Raw genomic sequence first — 26703 nt, forward strand, 5'->3', positions numbered from 1 at the left:
ATCAGCAAAGGTTCTTCACAGTTTGCAATCTTGTCTGCCACAACAAAGCTGGCCGGGACCATGTCAAATCTACTCTGTCCATTCTTTGAAATCTTTGAAGGTGGCAGAACATGTTAACAAAGCAGTTAATAAAGTATTGGGATCCTGGGCTTTATAAATAGACACAGAGCACAAAAGCCAGGAAAGCAAGGCTAAACCTATATAAAACACTAGTTTGGCCCCAGCTGGAGTATTGTATTCAATTCTGGGCACCACACTTTAGGAAGGGCACAGAAGAGATTTACTAGAATGGTTCCAGGGATGAGGGATTACAGTTACGTGGATAGACTGGCGAAGCTGGGGTTATTCTCCTTGTAGCAGAGAAGGTTGAGGAGATTTGACACAGGTGTTTAAAATCATGAAGGGTTTAGATAGAGTAAATAAAGAGAAACTGTTTCCAATGGCTGAAGGGTCGATAACGAGAAGGCAAAGATTTAAGGTGATTGGCAAACGTACCAGAGGCGATATGAGGAAAAACTTTTTTACGCAATGAGGTCAGGATCTGGAATGCGCTGCCTGATAGGGTGGTGGATACAGATACAATAGTAGCCTTCAAAAGGGAATTGGATAAATACTTGAAGTAGAAAAAATTGCAAGGAAATGGGAAAAGAGCAGGGGAGTGGGACTAACTGGATTGCTCTTCGAAAGAGCCCCAGCAGACTCGATGGGCCAAATGACCTCCTTCTGTGCTGTACTATTCTAGGATTCTAGGATTCCTTCCAACAGACTATGTGCAAATTTGCCTTTTCATGACTCTCCCTATTATCCTGTGGGTGCTGAATAACTACAAATAAATCTTTCAACAAACAGCTGCATAAAATTCTTCCTTTAACTCCCCCCACCTGCCAAAAAAATTAACTTAATAAAATTCCAGGTTGATTAAATGTTATAATCTACATTACTGAACTCTGGCTAACTGTAATCTCAGACCTACCAGCTCTCTATTGGAGTGAGACTCACTCACTTTGCTTGTAAAAAAACAATTTGGATGTACCTCACTCTTAAACATAGTTCCATATACACAAATGGATTTCTACTCAATCTCACCCTTTCTGATCATAAATCTTACTCTTAACAGTTCCCTGATATTGACAGTCTTGCATTCTACATATGATATTTCTACAGTCCCAGCAGCGTAACCATTGTGCTCTTTCGAGGACTGGACTATTTTTATCTATACATAGACGCAATCTTCAATCCCCTTCATAGACATCCATCCAATTTCTCTTTAAAAGTTTAACAATACAGTATTATTCTTTCTGCCCAACGTCCATTGCACTTCTTTTTAAAAAAACAATTTGCTCCCATGTATGCAATGGACAAAATTCACATTTGCACACGAATGAGGATATAGAATGCAAAAATAGGGTAACAACTCGCTTCGCATGGCCAAGGACCCTGTCAATCTAAAATGGAGGATCCTGTTAGCCTAAAATGGTGGTGCAATGTCGACATCGCTGAGTCACTTGCATATTGTAAGAGATGATCATGTTAACTCGGGAAAAGCTAAACTGATCTGTGGCTGCTAATATGGCTGGCACCCACACCGTCACACCTTGCTGGTGGAAACAGTGTAGGGCGGAGTGCAGAGGATATACAGACAATAGGCGATCAGAAAATGCATTACCATACTGATTAGGTGATCGTGAAACCATTACCTGCATATTTCCTAAACTATAAACCATTCAGTGAAATGTGACTTCTTTATTTCAAACTGCCAGGCCAGGAAATCAATTTAAATGTGTACGTGCCCAGCTCAGGATTGGTGCAGACTGTAAGATGTGTTAATGTCTTCTCAAAAGCAAGTATAATAATGTGGTACTCTGTATGAAAGATTACTTGCTCTGGTGGAACCTGTCGAGACTCTGCTGGAGTCAGAACTGTGCTGTATCAGAGTAAGTCTCCCGGGACAACAGAATAAAACAACTGTTGAACTCAACCAGTATTCGACTCAGTGTTTGTACTGAACCAGATTGAGGGCAAAAGAATCCGTTTCAACACGATAAGGCCAGAAGGGTGGTGCCATCAGCAACAATTGTAAAGTTAAAATACTGAATATTTGAAAGTTACCATCCCACTATTATAAAAGGTGATATTCTGCACCAAATGGGGACATTGCGAATCAGATCTAAAGATATAGTAATGCAGTTAGTAACTGGGCTGGGCCCATGAAACGGACGGTAAGGATGTAGGACATAGAGGCACTGGAGAAGGTGCTAAAAAGATTTACAAGGCTGATACCAGAACTGAGAGGGTATAACTATCAGGGACAAACAAACAGGCTGAGGCTTTTTTCTCGAGAAAAGAGAAGACCGAGAGGTGACCTAATAGAGGTCTTTAAAATTATGAGGGGTTCAATAGGGTAGACGTAGAGACAGAGAAGATGTTTCCACTTGTGGGCGAGACCAAAACCAGGGGTCATAAATATACGATAGTCACTAATAAATTCAATAAGGAATTCGGGACAAGCTCTTTACTCAGAGAGTGGTGAGAATGTGGAACTCGCTGCCACGTGGAATGGTTCGCGGCAAATACCATCGATGCATTTAAGGGGATGCTAGGTAAGTACAATAGGGAGAAAGGAATCGAAGGATATGAGTTAGATGAAGGTGGAAGGAGGCTCGTGTGGAGTATAAACATCGGCATAGACCAGTGGGCCGAATGGCCTGTTTGTGCTGTAAATTGTGTGTAAATTACAACACAACCCTTGAAAAACTGGCACTGAATGTATTATAATGTGGGCAAACCAGTGTAAAAATAGAGAGCCATTAACTGGCGTTGAGAACCACAGCAGAAGATTATCAACTCCAGCATCACAAAAGTTGGCGAGTGTGAGGTATCCATTAGACCCATGTCATAAAGCGCTAGTCCGTGCTCAGGATTACTTCCTTCTTTCCCTCAAATATTGACTGACCTGCTGTGCATTTCCAACTTTTTATGGAGATTAGTGTAATCCAGGTCCAATAATTAAAATTGATCACAATAAAATAAAGAAAAACTTGCATTTAATATAACACCCTTCACAGCCTCAGGATATCCCAAAGCACTTCACAACCAATGAAGTGCAGTCACTGTTGTAATGTAGAAAATGCAGTCAATTTGCACACAGGAAGGTCCCACAAACAGCAATGAGATACATAAGAGCATCTGTTTTAGGTATAGGTTGAGATGGGTTGCAAAATTCTGGGAATTTTTAAAAGAGGAAACTTTCCATGGGAATTTAGAGTTTTTTTGCACACTGATGGTTTTTGTCTCTGACCCTTATATTATCTTTGTCGTCAAAATAGACATACTGTTCCATACAAATAAAAACAGGCTTTCAAAACTTTATTTAGGTTATAATTTTGAACTTTATTGAACCCCCACAAAAAAGACCCATCTAAAATAAAATAAAAAGAGCGTCAGCTTATTTAGCCTGTAATTTGTCCTTATTTTGTCCCTTTTGAGTCTTCTACTCCTCATTGCTCCTCCTGATTCTCTGGCTCTGGCTCTGACGTGTCCATTTCCTCCTCTGTGTCAGTGTCTAGCTGTGTGGTGGACACTTCTGTATCTGGCTCAATAAGTTGTAGGTTTGCCCGGATAGCCACCAGTTTCTCCACTCTCTTGTTAGTCAGCCTGTTGCGCACCATTGTATGCGTATTCCCAAAAAGTGACCAGTTTCGTTCAGAGGCCGCTGATGAAGGTGGGATTTGGAGTATCACCGATGCAATAGGTGACAGGGCCTCAGATGCACACAGTCCCTTCCACCAGGTATGTGCACTGATATGCTTGCATGATTCCCATATCCCATCCCCATTCCAAAGACCTTGCTTGGTAGAGAACTTTGCCAGACTTCCCAGACGTAATATGAGGGTAGGCCTCCTCCACTTGAGCCCAAGCAGCCTTCATATTCGCAGCATTGTCAGTAACTACTGCAAAGACCTTTTGTGATCCAAGATCGTTGATGACCGCTTTCAGCTCATCAGCAATGTATGTGCCTGTGTGTCTGTTGTCCTTCGTGTCTGTGCTCTTGAAGAACACTGGGAGAGGAGTGGAGATGATGTAGTTTATGATGCCCTCCCCTCGTACATTTGACCACCCATCTGAGATAACTGCAACACAGTCTGCCATCGCTATCGTTTCTTTGAGCTTTCCTTGGACTCTGTTATACTCAGCCTCCAGCAAATAAGTAGACAAAGCATGTCTGGTGGGAGGACAGTATGCAGGGCGAATAACATTGAAAAATCTCTTCCAGTACACATTGGCTGTGAGCATGAGGGGTGAGCCTGTTGCATATACAGCTCAAGCAAGGCACTCATCTGCATTCTTCTGGCTATGGTTATCCATTGTATCAAAGAACCTTCCAAGTGGGCCAGGAGTTGCTGATGATAAGGAGCCTGATGCTGAATGAGAACCATCATCTTCTTGAATGGAAGCAGAGGAACTCTGGGCTGACTGCTGTGAGCTTTGAGTGAAGTTGTTGCATTTGGATAAATGCTGCTGCATCTTTGTGGCATTCTTTACATATGGCTTTCTACAGTGTTTGCACATGTACACAGTCTTTCCATTTTTAATGCCTGGGGTAAAATGCTTCCACACATCCGACGGTAAACGTGGCATTGTTCTATGCAGAGAAATAAAGGGCATTCATCTCTGTGTCGAACTGCAGTCGATCAGCACGATTGCAACAGGGTGAGTACATTTTTGCTGATGCTCCATGTGATGGAAGCATGACCTGTACACACACGACGCTACATCACCAATAGTGTATTATTTTGTATATTTTAAATTGAAGGACAACAGAGTTCAACAAGTAACTGGTTTATTTGGTATAAAGTCTGATTTACTTACTGCATCACAACATCAGCAGAAAACAAAATGACTTCCCTCAGGACCCCTAACCTGGATCTTAAAAAAACTATAGCAGTCTTACAGATGCCTGCAGGCCAATCACAATTCGATATGCAAATATTACAAATAGAGGGAGCTAATCGCTCATCCACCCAATCAGGACACATTTGTTCACAGTCACACACAAAACTTGTAATTATTAAAACAAGCCAAGTAAGAAGATAAACATATATTGATTAAGAAATTCCTTAATAATTAAGATTCCATCTCTGTTAGTAATTTTAAGAGAGGACCTGTGGAAAAAAAAGAAATACAAAAAAAACAATATTATGCTAGCATGTGCTTTTTTGGGCAAAATTCCCAAGCTAAACTTCCCGTGGAAAATTTCCAGAAACTTTCCATCCCTTTGCAACCCTAAGGTTGAGAGATAAATATTGGCCAGGGCACTGGGAGAACTCGCCTGCTCTTCTTCGAATAGTGCAGAGAGATCTTTTGCCTCGTCTTATCCAAAAGATGGCACCTTCGACAGTACAACATTCCCTCAGTACTGCACTGGACTGCCAGTCTAAATTATGTGCTCAAGTCTCTGGAGTGGAGCTCGAACCTATAACCTTCTGACTCAGAGGTGAGAGTGCTGCCACTGAGCCACAGCTGACATTTATACCTACTGAAGAGTACGTACGATTCCACCGATATCACTTGTCAATTCAGACAACAGAAATGTCACAACATTAGACCACTTTGTATAAGCTAAACTACTGTGCTGCTTTGTTTACAAATAAGTATTCACGGAAGCAAAAACATTGGTAAGATACTACAGAGCAAACAGTAATTTACACAACATACAACTAAATTAATTGGTTTAAAATAGTCCATAATTGTTCCAGTTTCTCCAGGAAAACTTTGAAAAGACACAAGCTACAGTGGCACAAATGTAAGCATTGCTTACGCAAGGTGTGTGTGGAGCTCGACCTTCTGTACATACAGCAGCAAAGAAAACTAAAGATCACTGGAGGATTCCTGTTATAAGAATGTTTTTCCTTTGATGTTTAAGCAATCACTTAGCAGCAGTCAGGCAACCAAATGTTAATAGTTTTCACACCTTAGGATACTGGCTTGTTAACTGTCAGCTCCTACACCTCCCCCACCGCCCCCCGCCACACACACCACCCCCCTACCGCCCCCCACCCACACCGCCCCGCAACAGTCTGTGTATTTTAAGACCTGACAATAATTGGTCTGATATTTGGTGTAGCCATTAACATTTTAGTCATACTGCATCCCATCCCTGTCAAAGGGAAATTTTTAACAAATACTTGACAACAAAACCGAAGTAAGAAATTCTGATTTCTGTCACAACTACAGTATTAAGGTCAATGATCGCCTGGACTTTCCTCTCTTGCCTTTGCTCTCTGGCCACTGTCTCAGGCTCAACCTATTTGACCCGGAGCTGAAATTCCAACCACATATCCACCCCATCACCAAAACCACCTATTTCCACCTCCATAACATCACCCGTTTCTCCACCTCGGCCCATCAGCTGCTGAAACCCTCATCCACTATTCCAATACTCCACTAGCCGGCCCCTCTTCCTCCATGCTCCAGAAACTTCAGCTCATCCAAAACTCTGCTGCCCAGATTCTAACCTGCTCCAGGTCCAACTAACACATCACCCTGTGCTCGCTGACCTACATTGTCTCCCAGTCCACTAACACCTCGATTTTTAAATTCTCATCCTTGTGTTCAAATCCCTCCAGCTCCTCGCCCCTCCTTACCCCTGCAATCTCCTCCAGCCCTACAACCACTCTGTGTTCTTCAAACTTTGGCCTCTTGTGCATCCCCCACTCCCTTCGCCCCATTGGCAGCCGTGCCTTCATCAGTCTCGGCCCTAAGCTCTGGAATTTCCTCCCTAATCCTCTCCGTCTCTCCACCTCGCTCTCGTCCTTTAAGGCCTGCCTTAAAACCTACCTCTTTAGCCAAGCCTTTGGTCACCTGTCCTAATATACCCTTCTTTGGCTCGGTGTCAAGTTTTGTCTGATTACACTCCTGTGAAGTGCCTTGGGACGTTTTCCTACATTAAAAGGTGCTATATAAATGCAAGTTGTTTTAGGTGCTGTTGTTGACCCTCCAAAGCTGCAAATACACACTCGACATGCACTCCCTTCTCCCTGCACCACCACTATGTTAAACTGAAGCCTGATTACTGTGGCTCTTCCTTTCATTCTTTCCCAGGAAAACCATGGCTCTCCATACATTCCTCAGTTTGAACTTCCAGCTCTTCAGGCTTTTACACCTAAATACTACTTCCTGATTCACCTTTTCCTCCTTGGTGATTCTCTGCATTGTAGGCCTTGGCTTCCAATCTAGGTTTCTCAATAAAAACCATCTGTAAAAGTCCTGCTCTGAGATCAGTTAACAATACAGCACACTTGATCACAATGGCCCAGAAATTCGGGTCGGGGGCTTCCCGCGGGTGCAAGCCCCCGACCTGCACTTACCTTGCGTGCCGGCAGTTGAGCTGTAGGGCCCCGTGGAATTACGATCCAGGGCCTGGTCCAGCTGCCAGTGCGCAGTGCTTGCGTGTCCCAGGGGCGCAGTTAGTTCGATGCGTCCCCTGGGATCACGTGGGCCATGGGCAGCCAATCGGAGCAGGGAATGCTCCATTCATAAGTCTTGACAGGAACCGGTCAAGACTTATAAATACTACGGCCCCAAAAATAGCAGTAAACCTTCAAATAAATTTTTTAAAAACATCACATTTTTTAAATAAACTATAAATTACATTAAATAACTATTGTAAACAATTTAAATTTTTGAAAAAAATTATTTTATATTCTAACGGGGCTAAAAATAAACTTACCTTGCTTTAAAGTATTTAAAAATAATAAACCTGTGGAAAAAATGTTTTAATTTGAATTAATTGCCACTTACCTTGTAAAAAGCAGGCCATATGCCTGCTTTTTACATTTCTAAATTCTAAAGGCTTACCCTCCCGGAGAAACCTATATAAAAAAAATAAGTTCAAAGCACACGCGCAGACTCCCCCGTGCACGCATTCAACCTCTGAACCCCTGCTTTCAGAGGAACGGAAGTGCCGGTTTCCCGCGCATGCGCAGTGCATGCAGGAAACCGGCACTTCCATCGGGCCCACGGGTGAGTACCCAGTGTGTACTCACCCGTGGAGACCCGAATTTCTGGGCCAATATCTTTTAATGGATGAATAGGGGAGATTTACCGTGAAACCAAGCAAATTTTTTTTATTATTCGTTCTGGGATGTGAGCGTCGGTGTCAAGGCCAGCATTTATTGAAGGTGGTGGTGAGCCGTCATCTTGAATCGCTACAGTCCTTGTGGTGAAGGTACTCCCACAGTGCTTAGGGAGGGAGTTCCAGGATTTTGACCCAGCGACGATGAAGGAATGCCGCTATATTTCCAACTCAGGATGGTGTGTAACTTGGAGGGGAACTTGCAGGTGATGGTGTTCCTATTAGCCTGCTGCCCTTGTCCTTCTAAGTGGTAGAGGTCGAGGGTTTGGGAGGTGCTGCCGAAGAAGCCTTGGCAAGTTGCTGCAGTGCATCTTGCAGATGGTACACACTGCAGCCAAGTTGCGCCGGTGGTGGAGGGAGTTAATGTTTAAGGTGATGGATGGGGTGCCAATCAAGCGGGCTACTTTGTCCTGGATGGTGTCGAGCTTGAGTGTTGTTGGAGTTGCATTCATCCAGGCAAGTGGAGAGTATTCCATCACACTCCAGACTTGTGCCTTGTAGATGGTGGAAAGACACTCGTCGCCAGCCTCTGACCTGCTCTTGTTGCCAAAGTATTTATGTGGCTGATCCAGTTAAGTTTCTGGTCAATGATGACCCCCCAGGATGTTGATGGTGGGGGATTCGGCGATGGTAATGCTGTTGAATGTCAAGGGGGGGGGGGGGGGTGGTTAGATGCTCACTTGTTGGTGATAATCATTGACTGACACTTGTGTGGCATGAATGTTACTTGCCACTCATCAGCCCAAGCTTGAATGTCATCCAGGTCTTGCTGGACATTGACGGCTTCATTTTCTGAGGAGTTGCAAATGGAACTAAACACTGTGCAATCATCAGCGGACATCCCCACTTCTGACCTGGAGGGAAGGTCATTGATGAAGCAGCTGAAGATGGTTCCTCAGGGCAGCTGAAGAACGCTGCCCTGCAGAACTCCTGCAGCGATGTCCTGGGGCAGAGATGATTGGCCTCCAACAACTACAACCATCTTCCTTTGTGCTAGGTATGACTCCAGCCAGTGGAGAATTTTCCCCGATTCCCATTGACTTCAGTTTTACCAGGGCTCCTTGATGCCACACTCGGTCAAATGCTGCCTTGATGTCAAGGGCAGTCACTCTCACCTCACCTCTGGAATTCGGCTCTTTTGTCCATGCTTGGATCAAGGCTGTAATGAGGTCTGGAGCCGAGTACATACAAACTGGGAACAAATGTGACACAGAAACAACACTAACTTGCTCCTCATATTACATTCTCTCTGTCAAGCCCAAAACCAAACAGGAGGCAGGGTAGAGGCTACGAATGGGAGTAGGATGACAGCTTAAGAACTCATGTTTTCTCTAATGTTGAAACGTTATCAGCAGCTTTAATAATTGCCTCCACCTCAGAAGGCTGTGATGTATGTGGAAAAACTGACTTCTATTTTAAAACCAGGACTTTTAGAAGTTTCTGTACCTCCCACTCCCAAGGTGTGGCAACCCGCAACAAAACAGTGTTGTCACGAGGATTATTCAGAGAAATGGTACCAACATGTTTCGGGGGGGGGGGGGGGGGGGAAAATGACACTTTACTGATTGCTGCAGTTACTTTACCAGAGACAGTAACGTAATGTAACCAGCATTACTATAGCAAGCATAGATCATGAAGGCACAGCTAGGATGGTCAAATCCTGTGGTGAGAATATCTGAGTCCCAAAGATCTTTTATAGCTGATTGGAAACTGGGAAATTATTCTGTGGTGGTCAACAAATGAGATATGAACACTGCATAAAAGTGATACCTGTACAAAACAGACATCCATTAGTGGGAACAACTTGCTCAAGATAAGAAAGCATGGTGAAAAACCATCCATGAAGTCACCTACTACTATGAGGCCCAATGCATTGCTGATACTGAATGTAAACGCCACCGGAGGAAGTCTCGCCTGAAAAATCATGATCCCCAACCCGGTGTATCCCAGATCCACTGTTCAATCTGCTGACGCACATTCCGAGCAAAAGTAGTTCTCATCAGTCATCAAAGAATTCACTGCAAACAATAAAAATTATATTCTGGCTGTCTTCTTCGGTGTTGAAGAACAAACAGCGACCAATCACTTCACTCTCCACACACAACCAAAGTATCAACGAGTTGAATCCCTACCTGCATTGCTGACCATTTTTCACAGTTAAAGTGTGTGGTAAACCACTGTTTGTATTCCACTGTGTACATGCCTGTACATGTCTCGGCTGACTCCTCCCACGAGTCCAGGTATAAAGGTGACTGCTCCACAGTCCCTCTGTATTCTGGACCGGTCGACCACTCGAGGCACACCTTCATTCTCTTGTTAATAAAAGCCTGTTAGTTACTCGCTTAATCTCAGTCTTTTGAGTTATTGATAGCGCATCAAAGTGGACATAAAAAGAACATTTCACACCCACTGCAACACTTCACTGAAATCCAAGTGACAACAGTGGAAATATGTTTGGATGAGGGGTTAATCATGGGCTTGAAGAGAGTTGCACAAAATACTTTCAAAAAAGCACTGGTTTAACATTACTTTCCATTATCCTGTACAACCACAGCATAATCCGTTTCCTAGATGACGCTTCTACATGACAGACTTACAAAATTTGCTACAAACCCAATTGGAACCACAGAAATGGACAGCATTGCATTAAACTCTTTGCAATCGCAGAACCCGACTGTCTTTTTCATCCTGTTCCCCTGACTCACGCTTAGGTATATGGTCCCATCGGTACCAGCAACTCTCCATTACTTCAACCAAGTGGACCATTTTCAGGTGAGTTTAGACAGTGAATGCTGGCAGCCTATTCGGCTCTGACAGCAATTACAGCCGTCTTATTTTGTCTTCCATGGATCTCCACACACACTGGCAGCAAGGGTCAGTAGCATAATGATCAGGAGCAGGAACTCTGTCTGAGGGGGATTACAAAACTAGACTAACATCCAAAGAAAGAAATCAAATACAGTAAATGAAAATTAAACTCGTCCTTCTCAATAATAAAAACAATGAGGAGGAGTTTACAATAACTGAGGAGAACTAATTTATAAAATGGGAGGGGGGAGTGAGAATTATAGTAACTGAGCAGTATTGCTTTATCAAGCTGAAATAAGGAGGGGAGTGTTACAGTAATTGAGGGGCAGTCAGTTATAAAGGGGAGGGGAGTGGGTGGAGGAAGAGACGTGAAGGGATTGAAGTTTTTGGTCACACCCACTCGCCGTTGGGGGGGCTCACGCCCAGTCACTTGTGGGGTGAGGCTCATGCCCAGTCGCTGGAGGTGGGGGGGCTCGCGCCCAGTCGCTGGAGGGGGGGGGGCTTGCGCCCAGTCGCTGGAGGGGGGGGGGGCTCGCGCCCAGTCGCTGCAAGGGGGGGGGGGGGCTCGCGCCCAGTCGCTGGAGGGGGGGGCTTGCGCCCAGTCGCTGGAGGGGGGGTGGGGCTCGCGCCCAGTCGCTGCAAGGGGGGGGGGGCTCGCGCCCAGTCGCTGGAGGGGGGGAGGGCTCGCGCCCAGTCGCTGCAAGGGGAGGGGGGGGCTCGCGCCCAGTCGCTGGAGGGGGGGGGGGGCTCGCGCCCAGTCGCTGGAGGGGGGGGCTCACGCCCACCGAGCGGGGTAGGGGGCTCACGCTCACCGAAGGGGGGGGAAGAGGGTTCGCGCTCACCGAGGGGGGGAGAGGGGGTTCGCGCTCACCGAGGGGGGGTGGGGAAGAGGGGGTTCGCGCTCACCGGAGGGGGGGGAAGAGTGGGGTTCGCGCTCACCGAGGGGGGGGGGGAAGGGGGTTCGCGCTCACCGAGGGGGGGGGGGGTTGAGGGGGTTCGCGCTCACCGAGGGGGGGGGGGGGAAGAGGGGGTTCGCGTTCACCGAATTGGGGGGGGGGGGGGGAGGTGGTTCGCGCTCACCGAGGGGGGGGGGGGGAAGAGGAGGAGGTTCGCCTGGAAGGGGGGGGGGGTTCGCACTCACCCAGGAGGGGGGGGGGGGGTGGGAGGGGTTCGTGCTCACCGAAGGGGGTGGGAGGGGGTTCGTGCTCACCGAAGGGGGTGGGAGGGGGTTCGCGCTCACCGAAGGGGGTGGGAGGGGGTTCGCGCTCACCGAAGGGGGTGGGGGGGGAGGGGATTCGCGCTCACCGAAAAGGGGGGGGGGGGGAAAGAGAGGAGGTTCGCGCTCACCAAGGGGGGTTGAGGGAGTTCGCGCTCACCGAGGGGGGGGGAGGGGGAAGGGGGAAGGGGGAGGAGAGGGGGGAGGAGGGGGAAGGGGGGAGGAGGGGGGGAGGGGGGGGGAGGAGGGGGGGGAGGGGGGGAGGGGGGAGCTCGTGCTCACCGACGGGGGGGGGGGGGGGCGGCGGGGAGGTTCGCGCTCACCGACAAAGGGGAGGGGGGGAAGGAGGTTCGCGCTGACCGACAGGGGGGGTGGGCAGGGGGTTCGCGCTCACCGACAAGGGGGGAGGGGAGGGGGTTCGCGCTCACCGAGGAGGGGGGGGTCGGCGCTCACCGAGGAGGGGGGGGGTGTAGCCGAGGGAGAGGGGGGGTGTAGCCGAGGGGAGGGGGGGTGTAGCCGAGGGGAGGGGAGGGGAGGGGGGGCTCAAACTTGAGAGGGAGATTATCTCAAACACCCAAGATGTTTACATTTGCGCACTTTATATCCCTCCAATCGATTCCCCGTACTTTAAAGAGGACACCTTCTCCAACATGGAGGGGGAAATTATCCAATACCAGGCCCAGGGGAACGTGTTGATCTGTGGGGACCTCAATTCAAGAACGGGCGAAGAACCAGACTTCACCAATAATCAGGGAAACAATTACGTTTTCGGGAATAACCACTTTGACATCCCTTCCCTTCCATACAGGCATAACTGCGACAAGCAGTCAAATACCAACGGAAAACAGCTACTACAGCTCTGTCGAAACCTGGGTCTGTACATTGTCAATGGTAGGTTCATAGGAGACCTCCTAGGAAGATCGACCTATTGCTCACCTCTTGGCTGCAGCGCAGTAGACTATATGATTACAGACTTAGACCCATCCTCTTTCAGAGCATTCACAGTCAAACCACAAACAACACTGTCAGATCACAATCAAATTACTATGTTCCTCAAAAAGACAGAAACAAACAACATAGAAACACAACCCAGTAAACTGTACAACACCAAAAAATCGTACAGATGGGCCAAAAACGACACGGAAAAATACCAGAAAACAATTAGCAATGCATCAACTCAAGCTCTCTTAGACACCTTTCTGGATAACATATACACTCACAATAAAGAAGGCGTAAACCGGGCAGTTAGTAAACTAAACAATATTTTTGATAATTTGGCAACAAATGCAAACTTGAAAGCTCGCAAGAACAAACCCAAAACAAAAAACTATGAAAAATGGTTTGACCGAGATTGCCATAACATGAGGAAAAAACTTAGAAAAATATCAAACCAAAAACACAGACATCCAGAAAACGAGGAACTACGCCTTACTTGTCAGACACTAACACAATACAGAAACACACTCAGAACCAAAAAAGAGCAATATATTAAGAATACACTCAGCTCCATGGAGGAATCCATTGATTCCAATTGTTTCTGGGAAAACTTGAAAACACTACACAAAAAACAACACGACGATTTGGCCATTCAAAATGGGGACACATGGGTAAACCACTTTGAAAAATTATACCAGAAAAACACACTAAGACCAGAGCAACACCAAATATGCAAAAAACTGGAAAAGCTAGAAATGGCCATAAAAGATAACCAAAACCCGCTAGACGCCATAATAACAGAAAAAGAACTTCTTGAAAAACTCAAGGACCTGCGACCAGGAAAAGCCTGCGGGACAGACGGCATACTAAACGAGATGATTAAACACACAGACAACAAAATGAAACTGGCTATCCTAAAACTCTTCAACTTGGTTCTGAGTGTCGGTTATTTCCCTGATATCTGGAACAAAGGACTCATAACACCCATATACAAAAGTGGGGACAAAATCGACCCAAACAACTATCGAGGCATCTGCGTAAACAGTAACCTGGGGAAGGTATTCTGTAGCATCATAAACAAAAGACTTATAAACTTCCTTGAGGAGCACAATGTCTTGAGTAAAAGCCAAATTGGATTCCTGCCAAACTATAGAACATCCGATCATATCTTCACCCTACAGACCCTAATTGACAAACACGTTCACCATAACAAAAGCAAAATCTACGCATGCTTTGTAGATTTCCAGAAAGCTTTCGACTCCATCTGGCATGACGGTTTATTCCTGAAACTTATCGAAAGCGGGGTAGGAGGGAAAACATATGATGTAATTAAATCAATGTATACAAACAACAAATGTGCAGTTAAAATTGGAGACAAACAAAATACTTCCCACAGGGGCGGGGGGTGACGCAGGGCTCGCCAATCTCACCGACACTCTTTAATATTTACATAAATGGATTGGCAAAACTACTTGAACAATCTACAGCACCCGGCCTCACCCTATATGAATCCAAGGTTAAATTCCTCCTCTATGCAGACGACCTGGTTCTGCTGTCACCAACTAAAAAGAGGGTCTACAGCAGAACCTGGACCTGCTGGAGTCGTACTGCCAGACTTGGGCCCTGACAATAAATCCCCCAAAAACCAAAGTCCTTGTGTTCCAGCAAAGATCCAAACATCAGGGACCCAAAATAAATTTCACAGTAGAAACAACCAAAATTGAACAAACCACTAACTACACATACTTGGGCTTAAAAATCAGTTCTACGGGAAACTTCAAACTGGCTGTGAATGAACTGAAAGAGAAAGCAAGAAGGGCTTTCTATGCCATCAAAAAATCAATCCAAATAGAAATCCCAATTAGCATTTGGCTCAAAATTTTCAAATCAGTAATTGAACCAATTGCACTCTATGGCAGTGAGGTATGGGGACCGCTAACTCAACAAGAATTCGCAAAATGGGACAAACACCCAATTGAGATCCTACATGCAGAATTCTGTAAAAGTATCCTCCGGGCTCAAAGGAAAACAGTAAACAATGCATGCAGGGCGGAACTAGGCCAATATCCATTAATAATCACTATCCAAAAAAGAGCCACCAAATTTTGGAACCACCTACAAATGAGCAACCCCCAATGCTATCACTACGACGCCCTGAAATGCCAAGAGCTGACCATAAAGAAGAATACCCTCAGTCAACTAGTCCTGGGACTCAGTGAAGTAACTACTAACAATACTAACAGTAACCAGCCCCAGGACAGTGACAGGGTAACACAAAGAATTCGACCCAACACAATCGTCGCTAAGCAAAAGGAAAAATATCTGACATATTGGGCAGAAACAACAAAAACCCAAAGCAAACTCAATTGCTACTTGGCCCTAAACAGACAATACAACATAGCTGATTACCTGACCATGGTAAAGGATAACAAACTGAGAAGAACCTTGACAAGGTACAGACTTAGCGAACATAGCCTAGCGATCGAAAAAGGCAGACACAGGCAGACCAGGCTGCCAAGACAGGATATGCTCTCACTGCAGTCAGGGAGTAGTGGAGACAGAGATGCACTTCCTCACAGCCTGTGGAAAATATCAGGACATCAGGGAAAATTTCTACCAAAAATTCTCACAAATATGCTCTGAATTCAGAAATCTGAATGACAACCAAAAACTCCCATTCCTACTGGGAGAGGAGAGAAGCTGTGTAACACTGGCGGCACACTATGTTACAGCTTGCCATGAACAGAGGGACAACCAGTAAACTAAGAAATGAATATATATAAACAATGCGAATGTATATTTATACACTCAGGGATATACCTGTTTATACACTGTATGAATATAACTGCGTTTATGTGCTCAACCATAAATGTATTTTGATGCTTTGGCAACATAAGATGTAACTTATCATGCCAATAAAGCGATTTGAATTGTGAATTGTGTAGCTAAGGGGAGGGGGGGTGTAGCTGAGGGGAGGGGGGGGTTTGGTGAGGGGAGGGGGGGTGTAGCTGAGGGGAGGGGGGGGTGTAGCTGAGGGGAGGGGGGGGGTGTAGCTGAGGGGAGGGGGGGGGGTGTAGCTGAGGGGAGGGGGGGGGGGTGTAGCTGACCTGGACCCCTGCGATATCAACGCATTCACTGTCAGGCAGCAATCCCCCCTCTCAGACCATAACCAAATAAATGTGTACCTTAAACTGTCTGCCCAAACTACAGACACAAAAAAGGAACCCAGTAAGCTCCATAAAATAAACCAGACATACAGATGGGCCCCAGACAGTGGCGACAAATTCATCACAGCACTAAACTCACCTGATCTCACAAGTAAAATATCAAAATTTAAAGAAAATCTATATGAGATCACCAGAGATGGTGTAAACATGGCCATAGATGATATAAATATGATCTTCCATGAGGCAGCTGTAAAAGCCGACCTTGTGAAACAGAAGAGGAAACGTTACAAAAGACACAATAAAAATGAGAAATGGTTTGACCACGAATGCAAAAATGCCAGAAAAGACCTGAGAAAAATATCAAACCAAAAACATCGCCAACCAAATAATCCAGACCTACGTACTAGATACAATGAGACCCTCAAAAGATATAAACATACCATTAGGAACAAAACACAAAATTATACCCACAAAATACTCGAAGAAATTGAAAACTCCATTAATCCAAATCAATTCTGGGAAATGTGGAATAACCTGAGTACAACACAATTGCAAGCATTACCAATCCAAGATGGCGACATCTGGAGAACACATTTTGAAAACCTCTACAAAGACATCCCAATAAACGAAACAAACCCAAGTCAACATCATGTCACAGAAAAACTCCACACATTAGAAGCAACAATTAAAGACAACCAAAACCCTCTAGACTCCCCAATCACATGGAAAGGACTGGCCACAAAAACAAAATCTCTCCACCTAAAGAAAGCATGTGGTCCAGACAACATCAAAAATGAAATGCTCAAGTTCAGCAATATGGAGATGCAGGGTGCGGTACTCAAGTTATTCAACATCATATTACATTCAGGCTGTTTTCCCCGATATCTGGTGCCAAGGACTCATCTCTCCCATATATAAAAGTGGAAACAAATCAGACCCAAATAACTACCTCGGCATCTGTGTCAACAGTTGTCTAGGGAAGTTATTCTGCAGTATTCTAAATAGTAGATTACTGGATTTTCTTAACAAACATAAGATCCTTAGAAAAAATCAAATAGGCTTTCTTCCAAAACACCGCACCACCGACCATATCTATACCCTTCACACTCTCATTGAAAAGCATGTACACCAAACAAAAAATGGGAAAATATTCGCTTGTTTCATTGACTTCAAGAAAGCCTTTGACTCTATCTGGCACGAAGGGCTCTATTACAAACTTCTTCAGTGTGGAATAGGGGGCAAAGTCTATGACCTTATTAAATCGATGTATCTGAAAAATAAATGCGGTGTCAAAATTGGAGACAAACGCACCTGTTTCTTCACCCAGAGAAGAGGCGTCCGGCAGGGCTGCAATTTGAGCCCGACCCTGTTCAACATATACATAAATGAACTAGCAGACATGCTGGAGCAAAGCGAGTCACCGGGTCTATGTCTCCTGGATGGAGAAGTGAAATCCCTGTTCTATGCGGACGACCTGGTTCTGCTGTCTCCCACAGAACAGGGATTACAGCAACAACTAGACCTACTCGACAAATACTGCCAAAATTGGGCCCTAACAGTAAATCTAAAGAAAACCAACATCATGATTTTTCAAAAAAGGCCCAGGTGTCAGGAAAACAAATACCAGTTTACTCTCAGTGATACCATCATAGGACACACTATGAGCTACACTTACCTTGGTCTAACCATTACAGCATCAGGGAGCTTCAGCATAGCAGTGAATGCACTAAAAGAAAAAGCCCGAAGAGCCCTATATGCAATAAAAAGAAAATTCTACAACATCCAAATCCCAATCAAAATCTGGCTAAAAATATTTGACAGCGTAATCCTGCCGATTGCGCTGTACGGTAGTGAAGTATGGGGCCCGCTCAATCACCATAGCTACACTAAATGGGAAAAACAAATAGAAGCCCTACATGCAGAATTTTGCCGAAGCATCCTTCGCACCCAAAGGAAAACACCAACAAATGCATGCAGAGCCGAACTAGGCAGATACCCACTGATAATAAACATCCAAAAACGAGCACTAAACTTCCTAAATCACCTCAAATCTAGCCCCCCAGACACCCTTCATTTTAAAGCCTTCCAGACCCAAGAGCTAAACCCAGAAAAGAGTCCCCTGAGTCAGCTGCTACTGAAACTAAGTACTCCTACTCAGCCGGACCCTGACCAGTCCCAGACCAACACTGCCGTCCAAACACCAATCCGAGTGAACCAAATCATTAAACAAAGCAAATAAACCTACCTGGAACATTGGAACAAAATAACCAAAAGCCAAAGCAGATTAGAATGTTACCGGGCCCTAAAAAGAGAATATAAACTGGCAGACTATCTCTCGACCATCAGAGACACAAAACAGAGACAGACCCTCACCAGATACAGACTAAGCGACCACCAACTGGCAATTGAAAAAGGAAGATACAAGAAATCCTGGCAGCCTAGAGAGAATAGAATATGTGATCAATGTCTGGCCGGCGAGGTTGAGACAGAGATGCATTTCCTCCTAAAATGCAAAAAATTCAACACATCAAGAAACATATTATTTGACAAGCTCAGCCAAACAACCCCAGATTTCAAGGAATTGGATGACCTGTCAAAATTAAGATTAGTCCTGGGAGAAGGAGACAGACCATACCTTGGTGCCAAATATGTAACAACATGTCACAACCTGAGGACTGTTTAAAATTAATACTGAATGTACCCACTGATGTACAAAGACTGTTTAAATTAATATTGTTTAAAGTAATATTGTATGTACCCAACGAAGGTCAAAATTGTTTGACACCTACAGAATGTTGGAAAACTGTACTTTTTGTTATGTAAGCTTTGGCAATATGGTTCCCTGTAAACTTTCATCCCAATAAAGCATTTGAATGGAATTGAAAATTGAATTGTGTAGCTGAGGGGAGGGGGGGGGTGTAGCTGAGGGGAGGGGGGGTGTAGCGGAGGGGGGGGGGTGTAGCTGTAGGGGGCAATTTTGGGGGGGGGGGGCGGGGGGGGAAAGGAGGTGGTGTATCACTGAACGCCGTTGAGTTTGCGAGCCTGAGGGCCGGGCCTCGGTTGCCTTGGAAACGGCGGCGCCGCTTTTAAACTAAAACCACAAACCCCAGGCCAGGCCTCAAACTGGGACACAGAGTGACCCGAGGAACCGGCCGGACTCGGACCACAGGCCGGGAGCTGGCAGGGCGGGGACGGGCCGGGCTGACCCGCGGCTGCCAATGGCACCGGCTCGAGGGGGGCGGTGGGCGACAAGGGAGGGACTGATAATGCGATTAAAGTAGCTTCCCTCGCCCCGGGACCGTGCCCACTGCAGCCTACACACTCCCGCTCTGATCCGAGCCTCCCTAAGGAGACTCCCCCGCCCCCGATAACCCAGGCACTGACCTGCGAGTGAGCCGCCATGTTTCTCCTTCAGTCCGGGTGCAGGAAGCGCACGGCCTGCACCAGCGGGCGGGGGGAGGCTGGAACAGCCGTTCAAGTGCACCCCCGGGTTCTGCACAAACTGTGCCCAGGTCGTTTCAGTGAAGGCTGGCTATGTACAATTAAACCACTTTAACAATATTCTCTTGAGCAGGATTTGATTATGTTTTTAAAATCCGTTTTTTTTGCAATATGTTTGCCAATCACTTGCAAAATATTTACAAATCTGTTGGCAGTTTGAGCAGAGAAGTTGCCTATAAGTTTTATTTATCACATCGGGAAAATGGGATTTTTGTTTTAACAATATCATAGAATGGTTACAGCACGGAAGAAGGCCATTGGGCTCATCGAGCCCGTGCTGACTCCTTGCAAGAGCACTTCAGCTAGTCCCACTCCCCCGCCCTTGCCCCGTAGCCCTGCAAAATATTTTCCTTCAGGTACTTATGCAACTCCCTTTTGAAAGCCGTGATTGAGTCTGCCTCTACCACCCTTTCAGGCAGTGCATTCCAGATCCTAACCACTCACTCAGTAAAAACGTTTTTCCTCATGTCGCCTTTGGTTCTTCTGCCAATCACCTTAAATCTGTGTCCTCTGGTTCTCAACCCTTCTCCTACTGGGAACAGTGCCTGTGTATCTACTCTGTCCTGACCCCTCATGATGTTGAACACCTCCATCAAATATAAACATTTCTGAATATATTTGGTAATGCAATTACTAAAGGTTGTCGACTGTTTTGTGCTGCAAATTTGGAACATTCACTTATTTTTAAATAAAGCATTTTGCAATATATTGAAGAATATATATTTTAAATGATTTCAGCACAATTACCAAATCCTGGGAAGGAAGACTGCTTTTCGAAAAAAAACTAATACATATTATTACGAATTTTCAAAGAGAAGCAGGGTTTCTAATGAAAAAATTGCAAATATTATAGAAAATAATTTCTAATAATTATAATACTCAAAGACACTACTGATAATCATTTTTACAATTGCTGGATTAAAGCACAGCGCTGTGATGTCTAGAAACACAGAAGATAGGCGCAGGAGTAGGCCATTCGGCCCCTCGAGCCTGCTCCGCCATTTAATGAGATCATGGCTGGTCATCCAAATTCAGTACCCTGTCCCTGCTTTCTCCCCATAGCCCTTGATCCCTTTAGCTTTAAGAAATATATCTAACTCCTTCTTGAATATATTTAATGAATTGGCCTCAACTGCCTTCTGTGGTAGAGAATTCCACAGGTTCACCACTCTCTGGGTGAAGAAATTCCTCCTCATCACTGTCCTAAAAGGCTTACCCCTTATCTTTAGACTGTGACTCCTGGCTCTGGACTCCCCCGCCATTGGGAACATCCTTCTTGCATCTAGTCTGTCTAGTCCTGTTAGAATTTTATAAGTTTCAATGAGATCCCCTCTCATTCTTCTAAACTCCAGCGAATATAAGCCCAATCGACCCAATCTCTCCTCATACGTCATTCCTGCCATCCCAGGTATCAGTCTGGTGAATCTTCGCTGCACTCCCTCCATGGCAAGAACATCCTTCCTCAGGTAAGGCGACCAAAATTGCACACAATACTCAAGGTGTGGTCTCACCAAGGCCCTGTACAACTGCAGCAAGACATCCTTGCTCCTGTACTCGAATCCTCTTGCTATGAAGGCCAACATACCATTTGCCTTCTTAACCGCCTGCTGCATCTGCATGCTTACCTTCAGTGACTGGTGCACAAGGACACCCAGGTCTCGTTGCACTTCCCCTTCTCCCAATCTATTGCCATTCAGATAATAATCTGCCGTCCTGTTTTTGCCACCAAAGTGGATAACCTCGCATTTATCCACATTATACTGCATCTGCCATGCTTCTGCCCAATCACCCAACCTGTCCAAATCACACTGGAGTTTCTCAGCATCCTCCTCACAGCACACATGCCCACCCAGCTTTGTGTCGTCTGCAAACTTGGAGATATTACATCTAGTAATCCCTCATCGAGATCATTAATATATATTGTGAATAGCTGGGGTCCTAGCACCGATCCCTGCGGTACCCCACTAGTACAGCAAGCATCGACGAACAGGAAACCACAGCACCGGCCTCTGAACACTGGGTTGACATCCAATGCGAGCAGAGTGGAGACCCCTTTCAATCGGGAGAGGGGTATAACAGGCGGCTGAAAAGTATCCCTTTTGCACTATCACTTAAAGTCAAAATTACCCCCACTGTTTTATACTGTATACTGTTCATTTACCTGTTTTATTTAAATAAGACTTCTGCTGCTTTAAAGACTGAGGGGGAAAAATTCAGTGTCGCCCCATTTGGGGCGCCATTATTGGCCAGACACAAAGTTTAGCGCCCTGGCGTTAATTATCGCCTCCGACGGCAAACTTGGCTTTTATCGCCCCTGGAGGCGATTGGAGCGCAAAATCAGGCGCTTCACACCTGTCTTAAGGCGCAAAGGCCAAGCAGCGAGGCGCTACCTCAGAGCACTGGCGAAGCAAGGAAGGGCAAATCAAAATTAACCTACAAAGTGCTGCTCAGTACCCAAAACCCCTTCACACAACATTGGCTCTCTCCAGAAGTCTCTCTCTCTCTCTCTCTCAGAATGCATGGTGCAAAAATGTCACCAACAAAAAAAGGCAGGAAGCGGTTACCTTTCAATAGTGCTCCCCCAGTCCCTTTCTGACTGCAAAACGCTCCCCTCAACCTGTCGTTGCTAGTGGCAGGCGGTAAAGCAGGGGGTGCCACTCAATATCTGGTCTGGGGCGCTACCGGGGTGTTGCGCACTCGACTGACGTCACAATCTGACGTGGCGGTAGTGTTTAGCGCCGCCGCAAAATGTCTAGTTAATTTCACGAGTGGAAAATATTGCCGCGCCCAGGCGCTAGTTGCTTTGCACCCCATTAGCGCCATCTTAAGGCGCTAACGGGAGGCGCAAACAACTAAATTTTTCCCCGAGTCTCAGTCTGATAAAGTGCATAGTCAATCTGCTTTTTGAAGCGAGGAGAATCACACGGTGGCATGTGATGCGTTCCAGTAGCTGGGGTAACAAATTAAAGATTTTCTGTTGCAATCAATGGGTCTTGCTATTATTTACCTCAATATTGGCAAGAAAAGGTGTACTCCTGATCGTAAGGGACACGAAGTTCCCGACAGGAGTGGTGATGCTACGCTGTGAAAAATATCTAATGTCAAAATGCAAAACTATGACAGCCCTTCCAATTGTTAATAAATTCAGTAGATTTCATTTTATCATACCACAATTGGCAAAAATGTGTGGATTTAAAGTTTGATTTAAGTAATATAAGGCTCACGTTATGGATCCACACGAAACATTGCACATCCATTGCACATGCTCGCCAAGTTCCACTGGCTTCCTGTACCCCAATAGATAAACAATAAGATCCTGGTTCCAACTTATAACCACTCCATGGCCGTGCACTCGCGATCTCTACAGCCAATTGTCCCTGCACACTGGTGTCCTTCTCATTTTCCCTGCACCACCATTGATGGCTGTTCCATCAGCCACTATATCCCTGTCCCTCTAAATCCCTCGACTTCACTACCTTTTTGACTGCCTTAAAAGCCTCTTTAAAACCCTTCTCTTCGGTTGTGTAATGGCTTCCCCACCCACCGGTCCTGTTCACACACTTCCTTTTTCTCTCCTGCTCGGTACTTTCTGTAAAGTTTATTGATATGTTCTCTGTGTTAGGAATGCCACAGAGATATACTAAAGGTACTGCCCAGACAATGTACCAGTGCTGGAGCAGTGAGAGTACCCAGACAATGTACCTGTGTTAGAGCAGTGAGAGTGCCCAGACAGTGTACCTGTGTGAGAGCAGTGAGAGTGCCCAGACAATGTACCTGTGTTAGAGCAGTGAGAGTGCCCAGACAATGTACCTGTGTTAGAGCAGTGAGAGTCCCCAGATAATGTACCTGTGTTAGAGCAGTGAGAGTGCCCAGATACCTGTACCTGTGTTAGAGCAGTGAGAGTCTCCAGACAATGTATCTGTGTTAGAGCAGTGAGAGTGCCCAGACAATGTACCTGTGTTAGAGCAGTGAGAGTGCCCAGACAATGTATCTGAGTTAGAGCAGTGAGAGTGCCCAGACAATGTACCTGTGTTAGAGCAGTGAGAGTGCCCAGACAATGTACCGGTGTTAGAGCAGTGAGAGTGCCCAGACAATGTATCTGTGTTGGAGCAGTGAGAGTGCCCAGAAAATGTATCTGTGTTAGAGCAGTGAGAGTGCCCAGACAATGTACCTGTGTTGGAGCAGTGAGAGTGCCCAGACAATGTACCTGTGTATGAGCAGTGAGAGTGCCCAGACAATGTACCGGTGTTAGAGCAGTGAGAGTGCCCAGACAATGTACCTGTGTTAGAGCAGTGAGAGTGCCCAGACAATGTATCTGTGTTAGAGCAGTGAGAGTGCCCAGACAATGTACCTGTGTTAGAGCAGTGAGAGTGCCCAGATAATGTACCTGTGTTAGAGCAGTGAGAGTGCCCAGACAATGTATCTATGTTAGACCAGTGAGAGTGCCCAGACAATGTACCTGTGTTAAAGCAGTGAGAGTGCCCAGACAGTGTACCTGTGTGAGAGCAGTGAGAGTGCCCAGACAATGTATCTCTGTAAGAGCAGTGAGAGTGCCCGACAATATACCTGTGTTAGAGCAGTGAGAGTGCCCAGACAATGTACCTGTGTTAGAGCAGTGAGAGTGCAAAGACAATGTATCTGTGTTAGAGCAGTGAGAGTGCCCGACAATGTACCTGTGTTAGAGCAGTGAGAGTGCCCAGACAATGTATCTGTGTTAGAGCAGTGAGAGTGCCCAGATAATCTATCTGTGTTAGAGCAGTGAGAGTGCCCAGACAATGTATCTGAGCTGGAGCAGTGAGATTGCCCAGACAATGTACCTGTGTTAGAGCAGTGAGAGTGCCCAGACAATGTATCTGTGTTAGAGCAGTGAGAGTGCCCAGAAAATGTACCTATGCTAGAGCAGTGAGAGTGCGCAGACAATGTATCTGTGTTAGAGCAGTGAGAGTGCCCAGACAATGTACTTGTGTTCGAGCAGTGAGAGTGCGCAGACAATGTACCTGTGTTAGAGCAGTGAGAGTGCCCAGACAATGTACCTGTGTTAAAACAGTGAGAGTGCCCAGACAATGTACCTGTGCTAGTGCAGTGAGAGTGCCCAGACAATGTATCTGTGTTAGAGCAGTCAGAGTGCCCAGACAATGTACCTGTGTTAGAGCAGTGAGAGTGCCCAGACAATGTACCTGTGTTAGAGCAGTGAGAGTGCCCAGACAATGTATCTGTGTTAGAGCAATGAGAGTGCCCGGACAATGTACCTGTGTTAGAGCAGTGAGAGTGCCCCGACAATGTACCTGTGTTAGAGCAGTGAGAGTGCCCAGACAATGTAACTGTGTTAGAGCAGTGAGAGTGCCCAGACAATGTCCCTGTGTTAGAGCAGTGAGAGTGCCCAGACAATGTATCTGTGTTAGAGCAGTGAGAGTGCCCAGACAATGTATCTGTGTTAGAGCAGTGAGAGTGCCCGACAATATACCTGTGTTAGAGCAGTGAGAGTGCCCAGACAATGTATCTGTGTTAGAGCAGTGAGAGTGCCCAGACAATCTATCTGTGTTAGAGCAGTGAGAGTGCCCAGACAATGTATCTGAGTTAGAGCAGTGAGAGTGCCCAGACAATGTACCTGTGTTAGAGCAGTGAGAGTGCCCAGACAATGTATCTGTGTTAGAGCAGTGAGAGTGCCCAGACAATGTATCTGTGTTAGAGCAGTGAGAGTGCCCAGACAATGTATCTGTGTTAGAGCAATGAGAGTGCCCGGACAATGTACCTGTGTTAGAGCAGTGAGAGTGCCCATACAATGTACCTGTGTTAGAGCAGTGAGAGTGCCCAGACAATGTACCTGTGTAAGAGCAGTGAGAGTGACCAGACAATGTACCTGTGCTAGTGCAGTGAGAGTGCCCAGACAATGTATCTGTGTTAGAGCAGTCAGAGAGCCCAGACAATGTACCTGTGTTAGAGCAGTGAGAGTGCCCAGACAATGTACCGGTGTTAGAGCAGTGAGAGTGCCCAGACAATGTACCTGTGTTAGAGCAATGAGAGTGCCCGGACAATGTACCTGTGTTAGAGCAGTGAGAGTGCCCAGACAATGTACGTGTGTTAGAGTAGTGAGAGTGCCCAGACAATGTACCTGTGTTAGAGCAGTGAGAGTGCCCAGACAATGTACCTGTGTTAGAGCAGTGAGAGTGCCCAGACAATGTACCTGTGTTAGAGCAGTGAGAGTGCCCGGACAATGTACCTGTGTTAGAGCAGTGAGAGTGCCCGGACAATGTACCTGTGTTAGAGCAGTGAGAGTGCCCAGACAATGTACCTGTGTAAGAGCAGTGAGAGTGCCCAGACAATGTATCTGTGTTAGACCCATGAGGGTGCCCAGACAATGTACCTGTGTTAGAGCAGTGAGAGTGCCCAGACAATCTATCAGAATTAGAGCAGTGAGAGTGCCCAGACAATGTACCTGTGTTAGAGCAGTGAGAGTGCCCAGACAATGTACGTGTGTTAGAGTAGTGAGAGTGCCCAGACAATGTACCTGTGTTAGAGCAGTGAGAGTGCCCAGACAATGTACCTGTGTTAGAGCAGTGAGAGTGCCCAGACAATGTACCTGTGTTAGAGCAGTGAGAGTGCCCGGACAATGTACCTGTGTTAGAGCAGTGAGAGTGCCCAGACAATGTACCTGTGTTAGAGCAGTGAGAGTGCCCAGACAATGTACCTGTGTAAGAGCAGTGAGAGTGCCCAGACTATGTATCTGTGTTAGACCCATGAGGGTGCCCAGACAATGTACCTGTGTTAGCGCAGTGAGAGTGCCCAGACAATGTACCTGTGTTGGAGCAGTGAGAGTGCCCAGACAATGTACCTGTGTTAGAGCAGTGAGACTGCCCAGACAATGTACCTGTGTTAGAGCAGTGAGAGTGCCCAGAGAATGTATCTGAGTTAGAGCACTGAGAGTGCCCAGACAATGTACC

The sequence above is a fragment of the Somniosus microcephalus genome, chromosome 8, assembly GCF_052327205.1.
Source record: "Somniosus microcephalus isolate GS21.2 chromosome 8, FLI_Smic_1.0, whole genome shotgun sequence".
Lineage (NCBI taxonomy): Eukaryota > Metazoa > Chordata > Chondrichthyes > Squaliformes > Somniosidae > Somniosus > Somniosus microcephalus.